Source organism: Fukomys damarensis, unplaced genomic scaffold (genome assembly GCF_012274545.1).
Source record: "Fukomys damarensis isolate Sample0158 unplaced genomic scaffold, DMR_v1.0_HiC HiC_scaffold_37, whole genome shotgun sequence".
NCBI lineage: Eukaryota > Metazoa > Chordata > Mammalia > Rodentia > Bathyergidae > Fukomys > Fukomys damarensis.
The window spans coordinates 52,335,907-52,342,664 of record NW_022900949.1 but is presented as its reverse complement, the minus strand read 5'-3'; positions in this window follow the sequence as shown (position 1 = coordinate 52,342,664).

The window sequence follows — 6,758 nt, the reverse complement described above, 5'->3', positions numbered from 1 at the left end:
CCGCTGCTGCTGGCAGGCCACTGTGTGTGTGTGTGTGTGTGTGTGTGTGTGTGTGTGTGTGTGTGTGTGTCACATTTATACATCTTATATGGCACGGGCAGTATAACATAACATGTCACTTACCTTTCGCAGTCAAGGAAACAGAGGCCCGCAAGTCTAAGTTCTTGCCCAAAGTGACTAAATTATCCCATGGTTCTTGGAGCTAGGAGTTGAGCCCAGCTAGACAAAGACCAGAGCCCCACTATCCACACTTGAGCATCGCTCCGCAGACCCAGGTTTAATGTTTTTGATGCTATTAATGTGGATACCTGTACATTGTGTGACCATGTTTTAGTCAATAAATTTGAAACATAAAGTATTATATAGAATTGATATTTCTTCTGTTTTTTTTTAATTTAAACATGTCAATTGCTGGAAAAGGAAAACTTATGTCGTGTACCTAGATTTAATAATTTAACATCTTTCAACTTTTACAATACTGCATAGGCCACACATTTTTTAGAATTTTTTGCGAAGTTGCAGACATCAAACATATATAGTTAAGTGTGTAGCTCTTTTAAAAAACAAACATGTTCTACTGAATGATACCACCAGGATCCCACCTAAGAAAATTATTAACTCCCTGGTTTCTTATATCCAGTCCAAATTCAACTCTCAATTGCCTACAATATGACTTTTATAGCTTTGTTTAAAACAAATTAGAATACTTTCAAGAATTGGCACATTATACTGGTTGTTATGTTTCTTTAGCCTCTTTTAATCTACAGGACCTCTGCCACTTTTATGTTTTTATGATGTTGACTTTATAAGTACTACGGGCTAATTTTCTTGTAAATAGTCCATATTCTGGGTGGCTTGGTGTTTCCTAGTTTCTCGGCAGCTAAGTTCTAGGAAAGAGGGATGTGGAGGATTATGTGAGGTCTGTGGTAAACAAGGGTTGCAATATACAGAGAGATAGCACAGTGCAGATGGCAGACAGATATCCTGGCTCTCAGGACACCTGACGTCTAAGTCTAATCAGTCCCTTGAGCCTTTGACTGTGGACCTCCTTAGACATCCTTTGGGTGCACAACGGGGGATATGACCTGGCGATCCATCCAGTTGGCAAGTATGGCTTTATGGAAGGTCTCAGAAAAGGATCAGGCATGTGCAAAGACATGATAGCCAACTTGAAGCCAATTCCATTGACCAAAACTGGAAAAAAAAAAAAGGGAAAATGAGTGAATAAACAATATTGGATTATAACCCATAAAATAAAATAGCTATCCATGATTCTTAACTGAATGGAATAAGAAATTACATAAATAAATGGAGAAGTGAAAGCTCTTCCTTACAGAAAATATTCAATTAATGAATGCAGATGAAATACGAAATATTTAAATATCATGAGTGAGTCAAGCACTAACTGTAGTATTGTCATAGGCAGAGTCTATGAATAGGTGCTCAAAAAAGTGCGAGAAAGTTTGAGAAGCAATATTTGCATTGTCTCAAAGTATCCCCTTCAAGATATTTATTAATTATAGAAGAAAAATGTTAACTCCACGTGAAAAAAATCCAGTAATGCCTCCTTAACCGTGTGATCAAAGTTAACTATTCCCAGTTATAAGGCATTTGATATAACATCATTGTGACATTTCTGAAATTCAATTAATGAATGCAGATGAAATACGAAATATTTAAATATCATGAGTGAGGCAAGCACTAACTATAGTATTGTCATAGGCAGAGTCTATGAATAGGTGCTCAAAAAAGTGTGAGAAAGTTTGAGAAGCAATATTTGCATTGTCTCAAAGTATCCCCTTCAAGATATTTTAATTATAGAAGAAAAATGTTAACTCCACGTGAAAAAAATCCAGTAATGCCTCCTTAACCATGTGATCAAAGTTAACTATTCCCAGTTATAAGGCATTTGATATAACATCATTGTGACATTTCTGTCCAAAATGCATAACTTCAATTCAATAGAGAGCAAACATGAAATAAACCCCAATTACAATTATCCTGCAATGTAACTGATCAGCGTTCTTTAAAACTGGCAAGGTTACAAAAGATAAAAGAAGACTGAGAAACTGTTTCAGACTACAGCAGACCAAAGAGACAAGGCAATTACATGAAATGTGATGTCTTGGCTAGTGGAAGAGCTTGCAAAATTGAAATTAGCCCTGTAGTTTAATTAATAGAAATTAATACCATCAATAATATCATTAACAATACCAATATTAATTTCATGGTTCTGATCACTGGGCTATGATTATGTAAGATGTTATATTAACATTCACATTCAAGGAAGCTGAGCTGTAGTTTTATGAGTTCACTCTATGCTGTTTTTGTAACTTTTCTATAAATCAAAGTTTATTTTAGGCCCAGGGATGTAGCTCAGTGGCGCCACACCTGGCTGGCAAGAGCAAGGTCCTGAGTTCAATTCCTGGTACTGAAAAGAAAAAAAAACATTAAAAAAAAAAATAGAAGAGCAGTTGAAAGTCCTGTAGTCACTTTAGTCTGAGGGACATAAACTGTAGTCCGCTTTTTCAGCATTTTTCTTTCCAACCTGCCAAGCTTCCGAAATCCTGATTCAAGATGCATTACTTTCCACTAAGTTCATGCGGGTGTTCAAAGAGTCATGCAATGGATATTTATTGACCACTATATGTGTCTCAGCAACTTCTAGGTATGAAAAGAAGGTAGTGGATGAGATAAACAAGCCTCCTATCCCTCTGGAGCTTACAATCAGCTATTTGTGTCTTAATATAAGATTAGTTAGTTAGTACACCCCACTTTCTACAGGAGCCGCAAACCACACTCCCAAGGAGAAGCGCATTTGAATGAGTAGAAGAGGCTAACCTCAAGTCAGGTGCCATCTGGAGAAGGCAGGTCTACATAGGGGCTTCCGGAAGTTCTAAGAATTGAGCTTGGCACTGAGACAAACAGGATGGGGCACTTAGCCAGTTAAGAAATTGAGAACTAAGAAGAAAATGTTCCAAGGGGAAGGGAAACAAAGGAGGGGGAGGGGAGGGGAAGGGAAAGGAAGGGAAGGAAAAGGTAAAAAAAGAGAATACAGGGGAAAAATAGAAGCAAAGATTTTGTAAATGGGGAGGGGAAGAAGGGTTGAAAGGAGGGGAGGAGAATGGAGAAAAAAGAAGAACCAAGATGTATTATGCACAGGAACAAATTCCCCACGCTGAATGTGATCAATATTTATAGGAAAGTACACCAATAAAGTTAATTTTAAAAAAGAATGCCGGTAAGGTCTGAATTGAACCTGGAGTACCAATAGTCAACACCAAGGAAGCACTACTATGCAGCAGGTGCTGCTCTCAGGACCCACTGTGTGGTGATTCAGTAGGTTCCCCACAGCCATCCTCTGAGGTAAAGCACTATTATCATCGAGTGTTTGAGAAATGTGCCCAAGGTCTCCCCACTGGAATGTGGTGCAGCTGGGTCATGGACATGGGCAGCTGGGCTCCAGAGTCTGTGGACTGGTTGGTTCTCACACTCAGCTGCATCTTCCAGGACTGGTGACAACGTCTTGGCCCCCAGGACCCCATTTCTGGGTCTAAGGAGGCAAAACAAAGGTGAATATTGCTTTGTATGAGTTTCTATTACATGTCTTACTGGCATTAGTCACCTAAAAAAAAAAACACACACACTTTTGAGATACTGTCATTCCAATTTTACAGGCTTAAAGAGGTCAAGCACCTTGCCCAAGGTCACAGAGTTCTGGTAATAGGTGAAGCCAGGATTTTGCTGACTTGCGGAAGCTTTAGACTTGGCTGCTATCAATCTCAACCCGGCCATGCTCTAAATAAGCAGGCACGCTCTGTCTTTCTCCCACTATTTCTCTCCCTTCCTCACCCTCCCGCTCCCTTTCTCAACCTCCCCCTCCCTCTCACACACTAAAGTTAATTATTTAATGCCCATAATATATATCTTGAGGATGGCATTTTGCGGTACTGAGTTTTAAACAGTGCATGTTTAAATACATTTAATCCAATGAATATTTCAAGGTAATTAATCTCCACAGGGTGAGAGAATGCTCAGGTTTCCCAGCACATCATAATACATCTGAATCAGCTGAGGAGATAATTTGCACACTCTGCAGTGGGCTGAGAAAGAAAGATTCACTTAAAGACTTTTAGAGCGGATTCCCAGGTGTTAACTTCCAAAAATGCTTCTAAAAAAAGAGTTAAGGCACCACCTAGTGGCTGAAAGTGTTTATGCAAGGACAGAATAGGGCTATCGACTATAGGACATGCTGCCTGTTTGGATTTGGGGATTTGGGGTTTATTTGGGGTTTTCTTTTTTTGTATTTGGAAGAGAGTGCCTTACAAATGTATTCTTGCTCACGCACACACATACACAAAAATACATACCTTACATAAGTTCTGTGTATTTAATACATATCACCATGGGACATGAAAGTTGTACATGTGTGGCTGTTTTATGGGTGTGGGAGTGGGTGGGGATAAGAGTGGGTGGGAATGTCCTTGTGCATCCCATCTGGACTCTCTAATCCTCATGTGATGTGTTGAGACGACTACGTTTTAAAGTTTTTGAAACCACAGAATTCAAATGTATTAATAGACTGACAATGTTTTTCAGCACATGACATTAATAGTAGTAATAGCTGAAATTACTTGAGGATTTATGGATCTGGAGATAGATAGATAGACAGATAGACAGATAGATAGATGATATATAGATGCATTTTATATTATGTAATTTAATTTAATTCTCTTGTCAGTCCTGGGAGAGATTAGTACTATCCCAAATTGCAAATGAAAAATAGAGGCTTGGAACTTAAGCAACTTGCCCAAGGTCACACAGCTTGTCCAAACCAGGCTCACTGATCCCTTAGCCTGTGATGCTAGCCTTCCTATGATAATATCTTGCCACATTGTACACTGCAGTGACCTTGTGCCTGTGGTATCGAATCTACTAATATTTACTACCTACCTACTAGATTCCTGGTGTTGTTCGGGGAGCACACACACAAATCATGTTGCCTAACTTTCAAGAATTTAATGGTTTTTTGGATTATGTTTTATGTATAAACTTTACTTTCTAAGTCTTTTTTGAAACAAAGCCTTAAAAAGTTAACTACAAAAATATTTAAGTGACAGATCATCCTTAGAAAATAAGACTTGAGCGGTATTTGTTTAGATGTCATCTGCAAGGAGGCCACTGGCAGACTCTCTGGGTAATCTCTGGAAGTTAGGTAGGGTTAGGTGGGCTGAAGTGGTAAGTCATGCTTTTCTGGTAGGAAACTACCCCAGAAGATCTGTGAAATATGAAACAAGAGACCCCGTAGCTGGCTTAGTGGGAACTCAGAAGAGGTATCCTTTTCTCTTTGCACATCTGTAAATTTAGGCAGCTGGTTCCTCTAAGAAAATGTTGGCCTAAAATTTTGTACTACATAAGTAAGGAAATATAAGCTGAGTCACAGTCGATAAAGGACTAGGGTGTTAGGAGGTTTTTGTGGGGGGTAGCTGAGCTATCATCTCAGCCTACTCATCATCTGAGGAGGAAGAGGAAAGGAAGAGGAAAGTCCTCCCATCCTTGCCCGTAAACACGCAAGGGCTCCTTCATGGCTTACGGCAGCAGCTTTTTTGCTGTGCACGCCAAGCCTCATGAATTGGTGCACTGCGCATGTGCCACCTTGTAGTAGAAGGAACTGCGCATAGCATCATGGGATCCCAGCTTGACAAATAACAGCCGATTGTTGCCCTTCCCTGTGAATGGCCAGCAGTTCCCCAGATTCACACGTCAGGTCTCTCCAGGCCCTCTGCAGACTGTTTCTGCTCATAACAGGCACACATTCTCACACTGGTGCACACACTGCTATGTACGCACCCCTTTACTCATTTATTCGGTTCTTAGTAGTGGGCATGAATCCCAGTAAACAGCACCAGAGGACAAGGAATATAACTTTAATTTTCTATAATTCAAAATAAATGCTAGTCTGAGCCCTTCTTCCGCTAGGCGAGTCACAATGGAAGAGTCTCCCACCCTCCTGTTTGCGCCTAGATTCTGGGGCCGACTGAGGAGGGAATTTATGTTCGGTACTGATGTTTCCTGTCCATCTGTCTGTGCGAATCCATGATTTATTGTTCAAAGGAGCTCACTGTGGAGATGCGCCTTGTTCCACGTTCATGAGCTTTTCTAGCTACTCTTGTGCCCAGTCTCTGACATATAGAAAAACATTCTGCCTTGCCCCACAGGCCAGCTATGGCACCTCATCTACCCCAAATATCCCCCAAGCCCTCCACCCCCGGCTCTCTCTGGGTGATTCTGGCCCTGCTGAGCCTTCCCCCAGGACGTTCCATTGGCTCTTGCATTCCACTGGTCTATTTGGTGCTTGTCTGGCCTTTCCCCCAGGGATACACCTAAAAGCTCAGGAGGGAAAAAAAACCTTGTTTTACAGAACGCAAAGACAAATGTGACTTTCCTCCCTCCCCTCTCCTAGAAATCTTTGCTGAATGCCAGAAGCCAGAAGCTTTGAGGTGGCTTCATCATGCAAGAGCTCAGTTCATTCATAAGAATATCTCAGGCGGATCTATAACGAGGGTCGTTGAATAAAATGACCGATCTTTGGAGGTGTCAAGGTCATGACAAAGCTATGCAGAAACTGGAGACTGTCAGAGAACAGAGAAATGACAGCCAAATATAATGCGGAAGTCCTGGAACTTAAAAGAGCAATAGTGAAAAAAATTTTCTAAGTCTGAATGGAGTCTTGAACTTGGCTAATGTATTGTGCCAGT